General features: G+C 44.6%; 1 protein-coding gene across 2 annotated transcripts in view; it reads right to left on the bottom strand.

The window, feature by feature from the left end:
• The window catches only part of ATP10D (ATPase phospholipid transporting 10D (putative)), a 66,588-nt gene extending 44,590 nt beyond the window's left edge, over positions 1–21,998 (bottom strand). For both annotated transcript variants that reach the window (XM_083167898.1, XM_083167908.1), the window contains exon 1: positions 21,811–21,998. The gene's annotated coding sequence lies outside the window, so the exon portion shown is untranslated. The remainder of the gene's footprint in view (positions 1–21,810) is intronic.
• Between the last annotated feature and the right edge of the window lie 1,073 nt (positions 21,999–23,071).

The following is a 23,071-nucleotide window of genomic DNA, read 5'->3' as shown; positions in this document are numbered from 1 at the left end:
GCAGATCAGGTTTTAAAACAAGATGACGTGCATTAAAAAAAAGGGACTATGAAAAAAAGACTTAATTTAAAGGTAAAAATGTGGGGACACTGTACAGTACCCCTGGTACATCCCTCACAGTTTATTTTAATATGTTAAGCGGTTTTTCAAAACGGTCACATTTGGACAATGTAATTTTTCATGTGGTGAATGATGTGTGACATGTATGTTGAGGTTTTCTATTGTTGATGGGAAAATGTGTTTTCTGAACTTCCAGATGGGAGGTGTGAATTTTATTTTTTTCAAACGGTTTACAAATGATGGGTTAGTTTGTGTTGTTGGCGCTATGTGCCGCTCACGGGATAGCCGGGGCACTTGTATGCAGGCAACCACTATCCATTCGCTTAGAACGGGAGACCCACAAGTGCAATCTAGCACTGCGTGCAGCAATGCTTAATGGTATAGGAGGGGATGCAGTGCAAGAGAACACACTTAGGGGGAGATTCTCTAACACAGAAATGCGGTAAAAACCCTGTTATCGGGGTTATCGCATTTCTATATGTTCTGTCCCCCCTCCGAGGTGTCACCGCTGCGGAGGGAATCGCCAGAAAAAGCTGGCAATTCCATGCAGAAGCCTATGGGCCTCTTACCACAGCGCTGTGTGAGGGATCCGTCCCTCCCAGCATACCCTGCGGCCGGCACCGTGCTCTGCACATGCGCAGATGGACTCCCGGGTCACAGATCCGGAAGTCCAGCACCGGCGCCGCATCGCAAGGGACAGCTTTTATCGCAAGAGCTGTCCCTTGCGTTAATGACCGCATATGTTAGAGAATATGCTGTCATTAAGAATGCGAAACCCGGCGATACAGGGCTGCGGATGTTAGAACATCCCACCCTTAACATGGAGTTAAACAGCCGCAGTACAAATCTAAATCAGGACCAGAAGGACCACCACCAACGTTCCTCCAATGATAAAGGAGTCTGCTGGTGTGTACACATGGTGCGATAGCTTTGCTATCACGTGGCAGGCCAAAGCGCATACATTCAATTTTGACTATATAGTACAGATCTATACTATATAGTCATTGCTGCACGGTCTACTTGGCTATTTGATTTCTGCTGAAAGGGAGTGCGCATCAGATCTTGATCGAAAGGTTAAAAACATGTTCTATCTCCATTCAATGTCTTTGTGATCCAGATTCAATTTTGATTATATATAGTCAAAATCGAATGGCATATTGTACCGTGTGTACTTACCATTACACTTCGTGAGAGCAGAGACTGGTGCTGAACACAAGCACTGTATAAAGATGTCAAAGTACTAACAGTATAGAGTACAAATAAAGATATTGGGGTAGATTTATTAAGCCTGGCAAAGAGCTAAAATGGAAGGAGATAAAGCACCAGCCAATCAGCTGTGTTTGAAATAGGACAGTTGGGAGTTGATTGGCTGGTGTGCTATCTCCTTCCACTTTATCTCCAGTTTCTCTCTTCACCAGGCTTAATACATCTGCCCCATTGTGTGGTGTGCAATTATCCTCCTAATCATAAGGTCCCCATACACGCTCCGATGCGGCGGGTCCGTTTTGTACTTTGAGATGCGCACTCCCGCGGCATCTCATCGTTCAGTACAAAAAGTATGTGCTGCATATACTTTTTGTACATGCTTTTCATCGCATTGCATGCACAAGGCATGCGATGCCTGCTATTTAAGCACAACACGGACGCCCCCATCGGAGCGTGTATTGGCACCTATACTCCTTGTTCTTAAATACAGTACATAATTCACCCAAGAACAAACTATACAATTTTACCTATTTATCCAGTATCACATACCCTCCAACATGACCCATTCCATTAGGTACAAAATGCTCTGTTCCTGGACTTCCCTGCCAGTGGCAGTTACATATGTGAGCCTGCAGCACAGTCCAATATTCAAAAGGGGGAGCCACACCAGCTGCCATCCCAAACATCACTGAGAGTTGATGTGACCCCCCCTCTTTGAATATTGGACTGTGCTGTAGGCTCACCTCTGTAACTGTCACTGGCAGGGAAGTCCAGGAACAGAGCATTTTGTACCTAATGGGATGGGTCATGTTGGAGGGTATGGTATCAGTTCATTTGAATAAAACATAAGTCACACTATGGCCATTGTATTTTAATATCAATGTAAACTATAGAATGGACAATGCAGTTACATACCTCCCAACTTTGGAGGAGTTGTATGCGGGACGCAGCTGCTATGGGGGCATGACCCAGAGGCTCTGTGAGCCTCTAGCCATGCCCCCAGCCCCCTGGATACGGGAATAGACGCTGTGCGCATGCGCACAGTGTTTATTCCCCGCTGCTTAGCAGCCGACAGGGGGGACTCTCAACAGCCCCCCCTCACCACGGGACACTGCCGGCCGCGAGATGGGGACAGGCCTTGATAATCGGGACTGTCCCGCTGAAATCGGGACTGTTGGGAGGTATACAGTTACTATGGAGATGAACTTTACAGTTGTAGGTCTTTTGAAGTAGAATGTGGCTACTTAATATGCTGGTGTTTACATCTAGTATATTAGGCGGCTCAACCTTTGGCTTTTTATAACATGCATCTACAGTACAACAGTTGAGGCACATCTGCCACAAATGCCAGCATAACGCCATCACCAAGTACTTATGTGTGTAGGGAGTTATAGTGTGTCACCCGTCACAAAACTTATTTGAAAGAAACATCAGCTGCTTATAAAAGTATAATGGCATTGGATTCTGCAGTTGCAGAAATCATGGGTGTATCTACAGTATAATGGGTGAAAAGGTGTGCGGTGCCCACACCCCCATATACTTGTACGGTACTTGTGTAGTTTCACGGCGCCCGATATATCGGATGCGATATCGCCCGATATATCGATGCGACCCAAAGCAATTTTTTACCTGTTCATAATGATTTTATATAGTGTGGCAGTAATCCACGTCCGCTCGCCACACTATATAAAATCAACTCCATGCGTAGGGGATAGTGGGGTTATGAACAGGCAAAAAAATCGGTTCGGATCGCATCCCATATATCGGCCCATATCGGGCGCTGTGAAACTACACAAGTACCACTTGCACCTCTGCAAGTTCTGAGGCTGCCATTTCCCCAGTGACATGCACAGTTCACTCTGGAACTACCCTCGTGAGAGGCCTGCATGGAGGCTGCAGTTGGGCCTCTCCTCTTTAACCCCATTCCTGTTGGAAATGCCCTCTCTGGAGTGATGAATCAGGTTTCAGTATCTAGCAGATGGACAAATCTGGGTTTGTCAGGGGAATTCCACAAATGAATACAGCCAACTGTCAAGTTGTGGTAGTGAAATGATCCCACTCAAAGTCTTTACTTCAGATTACAACCAATCATCTTCCACAGCAAAGAAAATATTCCCGGGTGCTGAGTAGCAATGGAGCCAGCCTCACGACCACAAGCCAGATTTAAAGTGAGGGGAATTGCCAGAGATGGGGCACTTTAGGTTCCTCAATCTCTGCAACCCTGGCACCTAGCGATGGGAGCACATATGATTGATACAAGGGAGTTCTCACGCATGATTACCAGACAAAACTGCCTTCCTTAGAGATCACGATTTTTCTGTAGTGATGGGAGAAGGAGTTTCCTAATGCGATTCAATTGTTTTCCACTGCGGCTACCACTAGTGGAAGCAAACAGAGAAAAATGATATTTTTGCTCCGTTTAGTCCCTTGCTATCCATGGGGGGGGGGGGGAGACACTTCTTCTAATTACAGTTCCTGAGGTGTGAGAAGAAACATATGCACAGTCTGTTGTTTGTATGCCCTAACTACTGTCTTATGGCAGCAGTGTCTATAGAACCTCTATTCTATGTTGAGTAGAACTCGCTGGTGCACAGCACATTGTGCACCAGCAACCAGAAATACTTTAGCCATAATTGAAGGGGTAGGGATCATTAGGTCACCACGATGTTGGTCGACAGTCATTAGGTCAACAACATTAGGACGACATGCATTTAAGAGGACACGAGTCTAGGTCGACATGCAGGAAGGTCAACATGAGTCTAGGTCGACATGCAGGAAGGTCGACATGGGGTTTTTCACATTTCTTTGTCTCGAATTTTGACACAGTCGACATGGACACTGAAGCATAGCACTGCGTCCCCCGACATGGCTCACTGCACTCGCCATGCTTCAGGCATGGTGGCTCGCTACGCTCGGCACACTATTTTAGGGGTAGGGATCATTAGGTCACCACAATGTTGGTCGACAGTCATTAGGTCGACATGCATCTAGGTCAACACAAGTTTAGATTGATATGAGTCTAGGTCAAATTGTTTTTTTTTTTTTACATTTTTGGTCCTGAATTTCGACACAATTTTGGACACTGAAATGTAGCACCGCATCCCCTCGCATGGCTCGATGCACTCGCCATGCTTCGGCTATTTTATTCTCCCACCACGCCCTAGTGGATGGTAGGGCACGAAATACCGCCTGTCGGCACATGTTGGCTCAAAAAAAACTGTGAAATACCCCATGTCGACCTTTTGACTGTCGACCTAATGACCCTGTCAACCTAGACTCATGTGGACCTTCCTGCATGTCAACCTAGACTCATGTCGACCTAATGGTGTCACCCGAATGACTGTCGGCCATCATGCTGGTGACCCAAAGACCGTATCCCAATTGAAGGAGCGGCCATTAAGGGCTGGATGCGGGAGGGCGCTCCTAGCGATTTATCACCGAACACACACAAAAACCACGGGTGATATGGTCAATCAACAACCATTTAGCCAGCGATACGCGTTAAGACAAGTTTACCTGTGTCAATACTAATGGGTGTCAGAATGGAGAACACTGAATTGTTGCACAAAACATTTGACTCGCCCCCTTATTTGTGCTGAAAGACACCTGCCTCCACTTTCCTAGTACCGCACAGACACCCCCCTCGACCTTTTATCAGGCTCCATGCCATGGGGAAACCACATAAAAGTACAGTAAATGGGAAATGACAAACATGTGCTTGGAAATAACCTGTAAGCACAAGAGGATTTTTCCTTTTCATTTGAACACCACGACGTCATGGGGATAATAAAATCAGTTCTCTGTGGTGTTTAGAGAATGTAGCGTAATAATATAATTTACAACACTTATTTATTTTATTGTGGGTTAAGGCAGCACGTGTGGAACAGTTTTTAATTAAATCAGTCCCATAAATAGGCCAGGCTGGTATGCGCAAAGGATTGCAATCAAGTACAAAAACAAACCAATAAAATACACACTTCACATATTACTGGAGTGAACCAGCGGGTTAAATTTTGGACAGTGCAGGTTGTATCTCCAATAGTTACGCAAGTTACACGTGTCTTATTAACCTACGGCCTAAGGAGGAGAGTTCAACATTTATCCGGTCCCCCCCATCTTGCGCTTATGAATAGTCATGTTTGGAGATCCAGAACAGGGGAGGGAGTGGTTGGGAAAGCGCTGCAGAGTACAGTGAGGGCATGTGTATGTAATAGCAATCTGTCTAGACCTAATCCTAGGCACATACACCTGTGGGGAAACATCCCCCATGGTTGCTAGAGGACTGGTGCAAAGATGCACCACATATGACAATGGTCAGCATCTTGGCACCTCCTATTGATAGTACTCAATTTATCGGTATGTCTGCTAGATTGCATGAAGACACACAATTCTATTTGCAGGGCAGTATGGCAACACTGTTGGGTGCCAACGTCTGTGAGAAAATATCCGCTAAAAATTCAAGCGTCAATCACATTTGTTATATAAATTCAAATACAGTACATATATTATGTAAAAAAGATTATATTTCCTATATAAAAAGGTAAACATTAAAGGTCATTATGATAATTAACAATGTTTGCTTGCCAATTTTCACAGCTCTTTTGACAAATTCACTTGGCACTCAAAGGGTTAAGGTGCCCATACACGTTGCGATAAGCACATACTTTTTGTACTGCCCGCAGATCACATTGCACGCAAATCGAATACAAAACGCACGCGTGCGATCCAATACGATCCGCCCGATTAGCAGCACACCATGCGTCGCATTATCGGGCGGATCGTATTGGATCGCACGCGTGCGTTTTGCGTGCAATGTGATCTGCGGGCAGTACAAAAAGTATGTGCTTATCGCAACATGTATGGGCACCTTAACCCTTTCAGTGGAGGCAATCAACAACACAACTCCTGAATTAGCACTAAGGGAGCAGCTGTCACAGGTTTAGGATAAATGAGCTTTCCTGGGGTGCATGAGAGAGCGATGATCACAAAATGGATAATTAAAAATGAACCCAAATATAGAGGAAACCCCCATAGAGGGAGAATAGAATAGGTGGTGAGTGTAACGAGCCACCGTGCCCGCAAGGGGCTTAGTTGCGCTCACCATGCTGTCTGGATCCGGGCAGACGGGATCCCGACGTCGGGCTAATGACTATCGGAATCCCGCTGTCGGACCCCTGTACCACACCCGTTTGCAGCCCTTCGCCAAGGGTAAAAGCCATATGTTACTTGGCAGATAAGCTTTAAACCAGAAAATAAGCACAATGTTCAGTCTAGCCTCTACCTATAATGTGTCAGCAGTTGTCAAGTTTTTTTTTTTTAAAGATATTGGTTGTTAGTGTAGGACTTGCAGTGAAATGGGGTCCCTTGGCGATGGGCTGCAAGCTTAAATGCATTGATCAATTCATAAACTAAAACCCCATTAGTTGACTATTTGTGTATTAAGGTACGTTAGTTTATTATGGTGATTGTTGTTGTTCAGGCATCTGTGTGTGTGTAAATACATTATATGTGTGTGAATGTATTTATTTATATGTTTGTCTACAGCATTTGCTTGTTATGCACCGCTGTTCTGTTAATTACTCAATCCAACAAAGACTACTATTATCTTGGGAAAGGTATGTAGCTGAGGCTTTCAACATACAAGGCAGCAAAGTATTCCACAGTCACTTGTTACTGAATAAAATCCACTCTCACTGAAGTAAATATACAGTACGTTTGTATATACAATAGCTGCTATAAATGAGTAAACCTGTATGTTTGTACCGGCATGCTAAAATGTTGTGTGAAAGCATTAGGAAAGTCTCTGTGTGCACTTCGAGAAAAATAAGCAGCCCTAAAAACTATTATTAAACAGACTGGTTGATCTATCCTCCGACCTTTTCATACCCCCACTATCCACGTCGGCGTGGAGTTGACTTTATATAGTGTGGCGAGCGCAGCAAGCCACCGAGCGCAGCGAGCCCCGCGAGGGGGAGCGGACTACTTTACATGTATTCCGCGTCCCCTCGCCACGCTTCGGGCTCGGTGGCTCGCTGCGCTCGCCACACTATATAAAATAAACTCCACGCCGACGTGGATAGTGGGGGTATGAAAAGGTCGGAGGACGCGTACCGCTGCCCCTCGCTGCACTCGCCACACTTCGGGTTGGCGTAAATAGTGGGGTGGCGTTAACAATGGGGGGGCCTATTTCACCCATGAGGGGGGGGGGGGGGTTAGCAAATAGAATTGGAGTTTTGGGGGCTTTTACATTGATTCCAATGTAAAAATCTCGTCAATCGCATCATCTCATGCATCTTATGCCGCACAAACACATAAGATGCATGAGATGCTTGAGATATCAGCCCCACACATACAATCTAGATCGTGGGCGCCGTGCTAGGAAAGCAGTACCAACAAATGTGCACTGAATTCAAATTTTTGTGTGGTCTCCACCAACCGTTTCAGTTCAGGCTCCTTTGATAAAGCTACCAAGCGCAGTGAAACGCATAAGAAGGACATTGCTATCTCTCCCAACCCAGTGTTCCTGGATTACAATTTTTGATCATCCCAGTTTGGATTAATTCCATCACTTCCAGTTTGGATACAAAAGCATTCACCAACTATCATCCATAGGAGGTGGAGGACTTATTCCCTGCATAAAGATCTGCGGTAGGAGTTGGTTATTTGTGCCATCTTGGGCCACTCCTGACAAAACCTGCTACTTATTTGTTCTCCTCCTGGATGACCATTTGGGGCCCTACATTTACATCTACTGTATGGGACTATAAATTCAAGACCCTCCAGGACACCTGAACTAAAACGGTTGGTGGCCTAGTCCAGGGGCTCCCAATCATGATCCTCAAGGTACTCACAGTCCAGGTTTAAAGGAAATTTATGCTTGGGCGAAGAGGGTAAAGTCAAACTGAATGAGGTACTAATTTAGGCATCTGTGCTTTAGCATAGATAGGTTTAAAACAAGGACTGTTAGAGTGCCCAGAGTACTGTGTTTGTACACTGCTGATCTGGTCCTTCAAAGTGGACAGTGCTGTGCTTGGCCCTCTGGCCAAAGGGTCAGTCTTTTTAAGCGTTATGTTGTTACTTGCACCCAAAGTCATGTACAGAGCGTGGCACATTTGGTAGCCCAGAGCGCGGCACATTAGGTAGCCCAATACTTCTTGCTTGGATAAAGATCTGTGCCTCCAGCTGTCTTTTCTCTTTAATACGTGACTTATGGAGACTGGTTTAGATTTCTTCAATCCACGTAATGTGACAAATGCAAAAAAAAATTTACGGGCAGATGCAATTGCTAATTGTCGTTACTCTATTCACAACATGCAATCACCTACTGGTTATCAATTAATACTGAATCTGTGGGGTAAATGTATGAAGCTTGGAGAAGTGGTATCTGGAGCATTATCACCTTGCACGTAACATTCTCTATGGGGCTAGATACCACTTCTCTAAGCTTCATACATTTACCCCTGTGAGACAGAGGGATGCCCATACTGCCATCACCTGTCTGCACACGCTAACAGCAGATCAATGTGAACGTTCATTTGGTCGGTGCACAGAACTGGCCACACATAACCTACTGTATGTATTACATATATCTCAAGTAAACGTTTCCCTTGCACAACAACTGAATCCTATTGAGATGGTGACTGTGTCTTTCATGTTCAAATATGATAACACACCAGTAAATCCGGTGACACACACACATATACAGAATCAGCACAGTTACTCATTCTCATGACTATGTGGCAATACTTTAGAGAGTGTGACTATTAGTTGTGTTATGTCTATGTAACACATATAGGGTGAGATTTAATAGGATGAAAGATTCAGAAAGTGAGAGATTTGGTGAGAAATCTTTACTTTTTTTAAAGCGACAATCATTTACACTACAAAACCAGTTTGATCTTGCTGTGTAAATGATTGCCGCTTTAAAAAAAACTGGCGATTTCTCACCAAATCTCTCACTTTCTGAATCTCTCATCCTATTAATTCTCACCCGTAGTGTTAAAAAAACAGAAGACCCATTGCATTTTCATTGTGCAACCAGGTCCTTTATTTACCTGGAAATAATGGCCCTTATTCCGGCTCACTCGCAAAGGCAAACGCCTCCTCAAGTGGAAAAGACCATGTGCACTGCAGGGGGGGCAGATGTAACTTGTGCAGAGAGAATTAGATTTGGGTGAGTTATTTTGTTTCTGTGCAGGGAAAATACTAACTGCTTTATTTTTACACCGCAATATAGGTCTCACTTGGACGTAAAACCCCACCGCATTCAAACCAATTGCCGGCTCGCTGAGCTCGCCACCTATTCTATTCTCCCTCTATGTGGGTCCTGAACCCCCACAAGGAAAAATAGCATGTGTAAGTCAGGAAACGGCCATCGGAATTCTGAATGTCGAGGAGTCATCCGGCAGCCATTTTTTTGACAACCACGTTACTGCACAGATCAAATACACTCTGATCAGATCAAATAAATATACATTTTTCAATAATTAAAAAAAGAAATACAAATGCAATTATGCCATTACACTTTGTAACACATTGTTTCAGTAGTGGGGAACGCAATGGCTGGCAATATGACACTTGCATCCCTCCCCCCCCCCCCCCCCCCCCCTGGAAAAAAAAACCTTTAAAAATGAGTTTTTGTTTTGCACAAATGAAATGTATGCTGTAACTATATCTGTCTGTTCCTGCTCACACACCCCAGTCTAATAAGCATTCCCTATAAATGACTGCTATCCTGAATCAATCTTTTGTGGTCAGCAAATAAGAGCACTCCACGCTTCACAGGAGAGATCTGACTTGGCAAGCACAGACTGCATACTGGGTAGAAGTATATAGGCCATAGAAGGTCTCATTTGTTAAAACTTTAAAAGGTGAATAATTGCACTAAGCCACAGCAACCTAATCCCTTACTGACTGCTGTAGTTTAGCACATACTTTACACCTATATGTGATGGTAGAGGCTAGACATTTACACAGTACTAACATACAGGTGTAACACAAGTCTGGGACAGAATTTAATCCACTTACTTTCACTATATTCAGGCATTTTGACTATGAACAAAACAATGTGAAACGGACATTGGCTAATGAAAAACAGAATCTTGGGTGTCTTTTTGATTATTTTTTGGGCGAAAATGTGTCCCAATACACACTAGAAGGGCCATTCTGAGAGATATCTTTTACTTTCTCATGTAGGGCAGGATGTACTGAGCAATTGTAGTACATCCCGCCACACATCGAATCAATACTAATAGCATATGTACTAACACATGCGATTAGTATCACAAAGGACAGCTCTTGCAAAAACAGCACCCCTTTGCTAAGCAGCCGGTCCCGGGTGAGAGGGTGCCTACAGGCAGGCCAGGAAACCTCCTGCTGCAAACGGCTGCAAGGACTCCCGGGCTCCACCTCCTCCCTGCACCCGGAAAAGGAAGTACTGTGGCTAGGGAGGAGGAGGTCACTGGGTCCAGGCAGCACAGCAGGAGGTTGCCCGGATAGCAGGTGAGGGGGGATGGCGTGGGAAGTGGGGGATGTGAAAAACTTGCTTTACCCTCTGTGTTGATACATATGGAAATGTGGTAAAAACTCAGCGTGGCGAGCACAGCGAGCCCTGCGTGGGGACGCGGACTACTTCGCATGTATTCCGCCTCGCCACGCTTCGGGCTCGGTGGCTTGCTGCGCTCGCCACACTATATAAAATCAACTCCACGCCGACATGGATAGTGGGGGTATGAAAAGGTCGGAGGACGCGTACTGCTGCGCTCGCCACGCTTCGGGTTGGCGTCAATAGTGGGGTGGCGTTAACAATAGGGGGGGGGGGGCATTTCACCCATGAGGAGGGTTTGGAATCAATGTAAAATTGGGTCTCAGGGACCATTTCACATTGATTCTAATGTAAAAATATCATCGATCGCATCGCATGCATCTTATGCCGCACAAACACATAAGAAGCATGCAATGCTTGCGATATCGGCCCGACACATACAATCTAGATTGTTGGCGCCGTGCTAGGAAACAAGTACCCATTTAACAGTTGGTTTTGCACAACTCTGACAACAGCAAACAAGGTTTTATTTCACTGCTGAAGTGCAGACCGGTACCTGGTCATCCAGCTGCAATTAAGTGCTTCATTTACCACACAAAGCATGTCATCTTGCACAAAGCACAACTCAGAAATGATTCATATAAATAAATAAAATATCTATATTACTATAACATTAAAGTTCAAGTCTTTTTCTCTAAATTACGCAATTTAGCTCTTAAGGGAAATAGTTATGTGCACATAAACAGATTTTCTCTCTGTATTCACAGTTAGAATCTTGAGTTTCACTTTTAATGTTTCTTGCGTTGACAACTGTTTATAGTTCCTTTCTGCAGTTCCTTCCTGACGCTGTATTATATCTCCTTCTTGAATTAGCAATGAAGGTCCTGTGGGGCCCTACAATGAAGCTGCAAAGTCTGCCTCCCCATCCAACGTCTGTTCTTAAGCCCTAGGGAATACTTTTGGGTCCACCCCTGTTGCCATTCAGGGATTTCCAGGGCTTGACTCACTGACTCTTTGGGCAGTATTCAATGAAAAAAATTTGCCGTGCATGGCGAGATATTTTTTTCTCTCGCCATGCTCTCGCCCTGTTCCGGAGGGCTCGCTGCCACTCCTGCTCCCTCTATTCAATGTGGTTAAGACTCGCCGCCACTCGCGGCGAGTCTTAACCCCTGCAGCGGATGAGCGTCCGCGGCAGGGAGCTGGCAGGGAGCCGTGGGACGGTGGCAGCCAGGGAGATTAAAGTCTCCCTGGCTGCCCCAGAACATATGTGGAGGGGAGGTGGGCTCCCCGGGACCCAGGCAGCACAAGCTGCCCCCCCCTATAGCCAGCGGGGGACCCAGTATTCACTGCACCCGTTTGTGCATATGTAATGATCGGATGCAGTGAATATATGAATATCTAATGAGCGGCTCGAGAGCTCCGGCCCCCTGCTGGCTGCTCTGTGTAAAAAAAAAAAAAATTTTTTATTAAATATATATTCATGTGCTATAAGCACAAGAATAAAAATAACATGCCCCTTCACAGAAAAAAAAATCCTGATTTTTTTACACCAAAATTTAAAAAAAAAAAACCTTTTAGTTTAAAAGTTCACATTCCAGCTCTCCATGAAAAGATGGAGAATTGCTACACGGAGAGAGACGGCGAAAATCACTTAGAAAGACGGCAAATATTTCACATTGAATAGGGTTGCTCGCTTTTGGAGAGCAAAATGCTCCGTCCAAGGCGAAAAAAGCACAAATTCGCCATAAAACATGGCAAATTTTTCTCATTGAATACTGCCCTTTGTGGAATAGAGAGGCTCTGCGTCACTGCGCACCACCGGCCTCCTTCAGCTAGGCCAGGCCTCTTACACAGCCCAGTTCTGAAGCAGCTCTATGGGATTCTCGACCAGCGGGACTGCACTGCTTCCTGATGGGAAGGAATCCCCAGAACAACCGTGCTGCGTCAACGGGAGTCGCCTTTTGGTAATTCTTGCCACATTTAGTACCTCTGCAGCTCTCGTCACAGCGCACACCCCTGCTCTGTGTCTCTCTCCTCAGCAACTGCTTTTTCACCCCCCTCACCCTGGGCTTGTGGGACTCTCACTCAGCCTGTGAGCCCCATTCAGATTAACTGTCACTTATCAGCCTCCCCTCTCCCTTTAGGAGATTGGTACAGTCTGCAGCCTTGTGGTGGTGAAGTTTATCCACCAAAACAGTTTGGAATTATCCCACCTCCCCTCCAGAAGGGGTTTCTTATATATTACTAAAGTCTCTCTCTATGGAGGGGATTGAATCTCTATAAGTTCCCTCTGTGAGGGATCTTCAAATAAATTTATTTACATACTTAATATTTTTGCATTTCTGGGATGTCACATCCATCGATTGCCTATGGGTCACCAACCATCGAATAATGTGGAAGGTGCACGCATATCTAAGTGACTCTCCGGTCACTTAGATTTGCGTGCACATTCGACAGGAAGGACAGCTGACATCCGGTGATGTCAGCGGCCCACCCCCACATCAACAAGCGCTTTTCATGGGAAGCCAATGAAATGCTGGGCGTTTCCCCAGGCCTGCAGCTACACACACCCCCGGCGAACACTCTGTTCGCCATGGCCGCACGCACCCTGTTTCTGCACATGGTTCCCCGTGAACGCACGGGGGACCGAATGAATTAGAATACCCCCTTCTATGGTGGGTGTGGAGCCCCATAAGGGATGGAGACCCTGTATTCCTGGCTGGCAGTAATGTCAGCTGTCGGGATTGCTACCGCTGGGATCCTGACTGTCGGCATATTACCTGCATACCATTCATACAGCAGAAGCTGCTAACAAGACATTTTGATGGCTCCATAGCAAATAAAAACCGCAATGGCCAAATGACCAGCCAATCATCACAGTGTAAGCCTCCTGCATATATACTGCCAATCACATGCTGGATGCAGGGGTCTAGCAGTTACCAGGACCCAATGCACACGCTTCTCTTGAAGAAGAAAACAGCCATCACCAGAAAATGAAAGACCTCACATTATGAGCCTTCATACGGTCATCACAACACTGATCAGGATTGTCTAAAGAACAACTTTGTATTCGTCTTTACACTTATACAATTGCACATTTTCTAAGCCAGAGACATTTCTACCTACAAGGCGACTTGTGGATATAAATGAGAGATCCCTTTTGGGGAGAGCAGTGTCCAAAGGGACAATTATAAACCTTATTTGTGCAGGTACAGGGCTGCACAATATATTGGTCCCATATTAGGGATGTGTTCAGCATACCAGCCTTAGAGATGCCTGCAGTTGGAATACCATAACATTAGGGTTAGGCAATAAGGGGGAGAAGGATGGAGTTAGGCTGTGCGGAGGGTAAGGGTTAGGCTGCAGGTACAAGGGGTTAGGAAGGTAGGGATAGCATAATTATGTAGCAGGTGTCAGGGTTCTGCGTATTAAGATGCTGTTGTCTGTCTTCTGACCTCCATCATCCCAAGCACCGGGATCCTGTACCGTATGATAAACGAGTGCCAGTTCTGCAGTGCCCATAATTTATGCTATCACCCTCCTGAGGTGACCAGCAGAAATGCACAAAAAGTTGGACCTTTTGACACACAAACTGCATCATTAGCCATGCGCTAGATTGGTTTAGCCACACCGGTGCTTCTGGATGCTACAAGCGCAGTAAAGAATGGGTGCTCAAGACCACTGAATAGCTCCATCAAGTGCCCCTTACATATTTACACAAAAATAAATCTAATTTTATCTTATAAAATACATTTTATATAATAAAATATAATAAAATGGATGCATGGCCTCAAACTATGTGTGTTTATTAAAATGATATATTTTTAGGCCACGCTATCTATCTATAGCCCTGTACACACGGGGTGATAGCCATATCGCCTGTGTTTTTTGTGTGTTGTGGGCATAGCTGAAACATAGCTCTTTTCAGTATTATTTTTTCTAATCCTCCTTTGTACTGTAGAAATACTGTACAATAGCCAGAGCTAGAAGGCACATACTAATTTCCAGCAAGAACTCCTGGTATATAATATATTTGACTTCCGGTTCTGCAGAGTGAACAAAACCCAATACTGTACAAGCATCTAAGATTTAATGAGACAACGGTCCATACAACCTCTACCCTTGTTTATCCCTGCTAAGTGGGGACTTACTGTAATCATTTGCAGGCACAGGATTTTTTGACATAAGCAAGGTCTGTAACACTGCATAAGAGAACCCTCTTTATGGATCTTGGCTTAAGAAACCACAAGTACAGTCCTTCGCCCTAATGGTATAAGATGCTTACTTGAAGAAAAGGCAGACTCAGTCATTTTGAAAATATCTGTAGACCAAAAGCGCATGGACCGGTGGTTCCCAACCTCAACTTCATCATATTACCATGCAGAAAAATGGATAGTTGGATCACCCTTGGGCGCAGCTGCTACTGGGTTTCAAACACCTGATGAGGAGACACCACTCCTCCAACAATACATCTACCACACAAGTTTTTCAAGTGGAGACCCTATAGCGCTTATAACAAAAAATATATACAGTACTTCCCTTTTATTCTTAAGGTCTTATAGGTCAAATGGATGGAACAGAAGATCCTTGTAGTCAATTTTTCATTGATGATAGTTCATGCAAAACAATAGAAACAGAGGGATCATGTAATTGATAATCTGTCCATACAATAAGTGGACACCAGGGAGAGTCTTCAACCAAGGTCCCGAACTAGATGGCAGCAGTCAGCAAGCAATCACCTTCCTCTGATCACACAACGCATTTCGATCCACTCTGGGATCTTTTTCAAGTGTACAGAGGTGTAGCTAACATGGAGTTTATATACCCAAAGTACAGGAAGTAGGGAAAACTTCCTGTTCCTGTATTCCATAAAATATTCAAATTTAAATAGATACACATATATCCAACAGTGGCGCCTTAGCGCTTAATACCTGGACAGATCTATGGTCAAATATCCTTGAGATATGGTTAGTGAATGAAACTAAAATTAGACAGTGCAAGACGCGATATCGGAAGTTATGTGCCTTCCATTGCACTTACTTCCGCGTGTCACCCAGCCCGGTCAAATGCCTGGAGGAAAATGAACCACATCATTAGCTATGCTATTTAATATTAATGTATTGTACTGCTGTACATACACTGTATTTATTGCTGCTAATTACGTGGATTTTTGTGTGTTACTGCTGTATATATTTTATCATATTGTAAGCTTATAAACTGTTGTATATTACCATATGTTATTTATGTATATCATGATCATCTATCCTTGATTTTATATGCACTGACATGCATATATATGCACTTTAATGTTCCTAGTGCTGGAACGCAGATGTCATTAACAAGCGCCACAGCGCACTGGTATGACGCGCTGTATTATCTGGTGCTTGGAACGCGGAAGCGGGTGCTGTGGAACGCACCGCATTCCCGTTCTATTCACTGGGACGCCTGACGTTTCGATTGAGCGCTGCGGCGCTCCTGTATGACGCGCAACAGCTCCGTTCTATGACCGGGCTGGGTGACACGCGGAAGTAAGTGCAATGGAAGGCACATAACTTCCGGTATCGCGTCTTGCACTGTCTAATTTTAGTTTCATTCACTAACCATATCTCAAGGATATTTGACCATAGATCTGTCCAGGTATTAAGCGCTAAGGCGCCACTGTTGGATATATGTGTATCTATTTAAATTTGAATATTTTATGGAATACAGGAACAGGAAGTTTTCCCTACTTCCTGTACTTTGGGTATATAAACCCCATGTTTGCTACACCTCTGTACACTTGAAAAAGATCCCAGAGTGGATCAAAACGCGTTGTGTGATCAGAGGAAGGTGATTGCTTGCTGACTGCTGCCATCTAGTTCGGGACCTTGGTTGAAGACTCTCCCTGGTGGATCATCCGGAAGACCCCCCAGGTTGTAGAATTCCACATTTCACCATCTTTCCCTCTACCCGGCAGTCACAGTGATTACTCTGTTTTTATTTCATTTTATCTTGTATGATATGTACTTCTGGATGTGGAAGACATTAAAGTTTTTATGATCCTTTTACTGAGTGGTCTGAAAGATACCTTGATGTGAACGGCACAGCCCTTTTTTCAGTGAGTTGGGGTACGCATCCCCTTGGTTACATCGCTTATTTTCCCCATTAAAAGATACCTTTATGTGCGAATACTACATCCACACAGTGTGAGTTGGGGTACGCAAATTAAAAGATACCTTGATGTGTTTAACTGCCACATCTTTGATGTGAGTCTGGGTACGCTTACCTGCATATTCCATTTCTTGGTGGAGGAAAAAACAGCTGCACAGAATCCCGCCTACCTGCACGGGTGCATTAACCCACTTATTGTATGGACAGATTATCAATTACATGATCCCTCTGTTTCTATTGTTTTGCATGAACTATCATCAATTAAAAATTGACTACAAGGATCTTCTGTTCCATCCATTTGACCTATAAGACCTTAAGAATAAAAGGGAAGTACCGTATATATTTTTTGTTATAAGCGCTATAGGGTCTCCACTTGAAAAACTTGTGTGGTAGATTCACCATATTACCGTCTCCCCACCACAATTTACTGCGCATTGTATCAATGATGTCAGTTACACAGACCTGCATTTTCAGTGGGTACGGGTAATGTCACTTTACTGGTATCATTCAGTGGGTATGCTCAATATTGGTTGCCTGGGAGTTCAGAGAAAACTCTAACAATGTTAAATATTGTTCATGTCATCCAGTGTGTATGGGCCATTAGCTAGAGTAAATTGGACAGATGTCACACCCACTCAAATGATTGTGCAACGTCTTACATTTCAAAGGGAGTTTGAACTAGAATAGAACCTAGCAAACATAACTATCATGCTGAAACACATTTGTGTCTATGAGCCAACAGCCATTCTGCAAGTACTTGCAAAGAATCTATGCCCTGGTAGAAACCATCTCTACTGCCAAGAGTTAAACAGCGATACCAGGTAACTGACAATGAATTTTGGTTAAGGCCTGTATATTATTCTTTGTATGAATAATGAACAATCACCATCCTACCTTTTGTGCTCAGGAGCACAGCAATGACCTTTGTGAACATCTGTGAGGCTGTTAGGCCTAAGGGAAGGCCTGAACATTGAACACTATTCACTAATTCAGACATAAGCATTAACTATTGCAACCTCTTCAAATATTGCTTAAATTATATTTCAATGGCTTTACTGTCCCAAGATGGAGAAAAAATTTAGGAGGCAATAGCTGCTAGTTACATTGGGCGGTATTCAATGCGGGGGGACGAGAATATGACAGCGAGCTATATGGAGAGCAGTGCTGATAGGTCTCTGTCAGAGTATTCAATGGCCCCCCTCACTCGCATTTCCAGCTTGCCTGCTCCCTGAGGGGAGGTCGAAACGCAGAGGCTCGCCTATATATGCAATGGGCGTTCCAGGGAATCCTCACCACCCTCTGACAGCAAAGATTTCCCGAAACGTAGAATAGGGTGAGCGGTCGGTGAGGGTTCTGGATGGCTTTCCTTCGCTAAAAAAAAGCTACCCTCACCATACAAACCCCCCTTTGCGGCTGCTCGCCCCCACATTGACTACATTAGGAATTGCAGTGATAGTGGCCTTAGGAAACTGAGCTATGATAGCATCCACATCAGGTGGATTCTCCCATTTTCTTCAGTGGCCGCCATAAAAGGGTTAGAGGGCCTGATTCAGCAGGGTTGCTTATGTGATCCTTGCACAGTTTTCTAATGTTCGGGAAACTGTGCATGACCCGCCCTGCACATGTGCAGGATGGGTCCTGCGATTGCATCACTACAAACAAAGGCATAGGCGGGGGAGAGATGGGGGTGGCAGGTGTTTGGGAAAATGATTTCCCGAGCGTGACAAGGCCAAGGACAGTGTCACAAATGTTTCTTTAGCCTTGCAAGGCCCCCAGCGACTGGAAGCCTGAGGAAGGTCAGACTTCCTCAGGTTGCAGTAGCAGAAGACCATTGCGACCTCCAAATCCAACTCTTTTATCATGTTGTCTTCTTCAGAATTCAGACACTTCACAGGATGGAACCAAAGTATGAGACACTTGGGTAAAGTAGCTAGTGAGGATTTCTGTAGAAACCACTTTGGTGATGGGGACACATGAGGCTAAGCATGGACTTTGCAAGGCAGATGCTGTGGGTTCAGTTAAGGAGGTGGATGGATGGATGGATACCATCACCAAACTGCCATGAGAACGCAGAGAGAGACTATGTCAAGGATTTATTTAGAACAAGCTGATTCAGCAAGATCAGAGAATAGAAGGTGAAAAAGGATATTCAGCTATAGGTACGCAATAGTAAGAAGGTTATCTGTATAGCAGAGAGAGACCTGGTCATGGCCTAGTAACAATTTTTGGGGTTGAAAAAAAAAAAAAAAAAGACACAAGTCCATCTAGGTCAACCTATTTATAAAATTATACTACAGTATCCTTTATCCAGCATTCCCTGAGCCCTTGGATGATCTTTACCCTACTGGACCTCCTACTGTGCATACAAATTAATGATTATATCCTCAGATGTTTATCTCTGCTAAAAATTGGTCCGACCTTTTACAACCTTTTCTGGCAGATAATCCCAGATATTAACTGCTTAACTGAAGAACCCTTTCCTTTGCTGCATGTAAAATATCCTTTCTTCCAGTCTTAGGGGATGTCCTCGTGTCCTGTGCTTAGACCTAATGTAAACAGAGCACCTGACAGCACTGTGCATTGGCCCTTGATGTATTTATAGTGACCAGGTTGTGCACCAGTAAAGGGCCCCATAAATCAGCAATTAGTTGTGACAATTTTCAGATATGGAGATGATTGCCACAATTAATTTTAGATGTGTGGGCTCCCCCCTTTTGGCAATCCCAATCGATTGCTTAATCAGGTTTTTAAACATGTTTAATAATCTGGTATTATCTGCGGATCTTTTTTATATGTGTGGGCATTCCCAATTTGTCTTCTTCATCTATTTACATTATGAACAGCTGAAATGACAATCGATTGGGGCAATTTCCAGTTATGAAGATGCAATCTTTAGATGGAAAAATCTGCCGATCACTGAAATAAATATCTGTAATGTGTGGGCAAAGTCAGATAGATTGTAAAATCCATTTATCTGGCCAAAAAATCCCTGTATCTGGAAATCCATAAATTGTGATTGCTGACGTATGGGACCATTAACTCAACTGAGCCAAATAAATGCTTCCCTACAGCAAGGGGTATGCTGGAGAGAAAGGTTCAGCAGTTGCTGATGTGTCTGCTTCGTTGGGCCGAACTACAGAGCCAAAACACACATACACACAACAATGGACCAACAAAGATAAAATTGGGTTAAAAACAATCAGAGATCCCTCCAAAGTCCAACAAGTACAGCCACCATATAAGGAAGGATGAGATGGTGACCAAAGCTTTGAGAAGACATTTTGTATTTGTCCAAGTGCCAAGAGATATTCCATACACCAGGATTCTAGTAATATACTCCAATGGACGGACGATAGGAGTAAACTATACACTCCTTACTCACTGACCAACAAGCCGGGTGCCCTCCATGATGGATAACAAATATAGGCAGGGTGGCGGCACTCCCAAATAACAACAAGGAAACGGTACCGTTCTCAATGTTTCAGTTCCACATAAGAAGAGTAGTGGTTAGGGAATTTGAGATAGAAAAATGTAATGAGATTGGCTTTCCTGATAAAAAAAAAAACCCGCCCGCATATTTACTTACATGTGCAGTGCAGCCAGGAGCCGGGTGGGGGATGGAGCCGGGAACTTGGGAGTCATGGTCCTGCATTGCTGCCGGATGGACGGGCTGTTTTCCTGGAGCCGGGCAGGATGCAAATTGCGCAATAGACGCGGCTGGAGGGCAGCGGGCCCATGACTAGGTAGGCTGTGCTGCCTGTGCAGCGTGACCTCTGACCTAGTCATGCTGCTGGGGATGGGAGAAGCCGGGCAGAGTCTGAGCAGGTGCTCAGACGCTGCCTGGCATTAGACTGAGCATGTGCAGTCTAATCCCAAAATTGGAACCTTCAATCCTGGGATTGAAATCCTGGGGTTTTGGTGGCCAAATCCGATTGGCCACCCTAGTAGAGGTGTGGCCCACAACAAATTAATATCCAGTAAAATAGGCAAAACCTATGCTGTGGCTTCCCATGGTATGACATGATACAAATTAAATACTGTCCCTCAACAAATACCTAAAGCTTTAGATGACAAAACAAAAATTGAATAAACAATACTTTTTGAAGGCTAGAGGTGCTGTCGTGAAAAAAAAAAAAAAGCTTATACTCTAGGGTGGTGTAATTCAAGAAAAGTTTTTTGGAAAACTGCTGGACTAGGGTCTAAGTTAATAAGTAAATAACGTGATACTGTTTCACATTTCCAACAGTATGCCACTCAAATTATTGTTTACAATTTAAATGAAACAAAGTGTGATGGGATGAGAAAGACATGTCTGTGACACAACATAATTGTAAAACATTAGTGTGCTGCATATGTCTGCAGTAGTAATTAGCAATGACAATTATAGAACTGGAGGATCAATTAAAATTATTTTTGTTCCACAAGAGAATGAACTGGCACCAAAATGAGGAGAACCAGTTGTGACCTAGGCACAGGTGGTGAACATGACACCCATTACAGCAGGACAGTGTGTAGCTTGGAACACCATAAGTTCAGGGAGAGGAAGGAAATACTGAGTGCATGATGAGATTTAAAACAAGAGACACAACAGTTTCATTTTCGAAAATTGATTTAAAACCCACAGCACTTGGCTCTCAATGAGCTCCAGAAACCCAGGCCATGCTGATACATGTAGTCCTATCACATCTTGATGCAGCAAAGGCTATCGAAACAAAACAATGAGCTGCTCCTAAGGTCTGATAGTGGTTTACATTAATCCCTTTCCCGAGCAAGCACATCAAATCCTTGAGCAACATAGAACATACATGTGCATGTCCAGCCTACACTAATCCCGGCACACAAGATCTCACCATGCCAGAGTTCAGCTGCTGCCCGCTCGCTGCATTGTCATGCGTGGGACGCCACGGTGGCCACTCGAGGAGGGATTTACAGAGAGAGCCCCACAAAGTAGCCGCAGGAAGTCTCACATCCACTGTCATCCACTCACTGCTGATGCTGTCCCTGCGTGTATGTGATGCGCGTGTTCTCCCCGGTGCAGGGAGGCGCGTCTCAGCCAATCAGCGGCGGCCGCTGCGTGACGGAAGCCTATCATGGCTTTCCCCTTAATCAGAGATCTGCTGTGCTGGAGTGGTGGTCAGTGTGTATGTGTGTGTGCTCTCAGCTCCACTTACTGGCATCTAGTGCTCTCTGGCGCCTCATGTACCGTATACCAGCTTTACATTAGTATTTCAAATATCCAATAAGTAAACAGTATTCAGTTATTTTATACCCATTGGGAATAGAATGGAACCAGCACTCGGTATTTTAATCAAAAAGTTTATTAACTGTCAGTTGTTCGACAGTCAATAGGTTGACCACTATTGGTCGACGGGCAAACGGTGTACATGGTCGAAAGGTTGATATTGACAATAGGACTACACAAGCAAAATGTGAATATGCCAATGGTTGACACATGAAAAGGTCGACGTGGTTTTTTTTTCTTTATTATTCTTTCACAGAACTTGTTCATACCTTACAATCCTTGCCAACTACTACATAGAACCGCTGTGTATGTGACACCTGTCATACAGCAAACGGCGAACAAAGAGCTGCACAGCAACATTGGCTCCTGCTGGTGTCCAGTTCGACATTCTGGTGTCTGATCCAGTCTGGTTTCACCCAATCAGGAACCTGGAGTGCAGATTTATTAAGCCTGGTGAATTGATAAAGTGGAAGGTGTTAATATGGCAGCCCCTAACTGTAATTTTTCAAACTCAGCCTGTAACTTGACAGGTTCTGATTGGATGGTGCATTGTCATCTTCCACTTTATTCCTTTGCCAGGCTCAATACATCTTCCACATGGTGCCCGATACCCATTTCACATTGCACCTCAAACCTGGGTTATTGCCGGGTCAACCTGGGTCAACCCGGGTCAACCCTGTGTAAAAAACTTGCGGCGCCGGCGTCTCTGCAGTGCTGGAGCGGGCAGGGGTGTCCGTGCCGCGGGGAAACCTGCGGCGCTGTCATTGTGTATAAAGCTGGCGGCGGCCGGCGGGGTCCCTGCAGTGAATAGAAAATAACTAGCGCTGCCCGCGCCGCCGCGCGCATGGCACTAGTTATTTTCTATTCAC

This window comes from Crinia signifera, chromosome 1 (assembly GCF_055691185.1).
Source record: "Crinia signifera chromosome 1, ASM5569118v1, whole genome shotgun sequence".
Lineage (NCBI taxonomy): Eukaryota > Metazoa > Chordata > Amphibia > Anura > Myobatrachidae > Crinia > Crinia signifera.
This window is presented reverse-complemented; position numbering and strand designations above follow the sequence as displayed.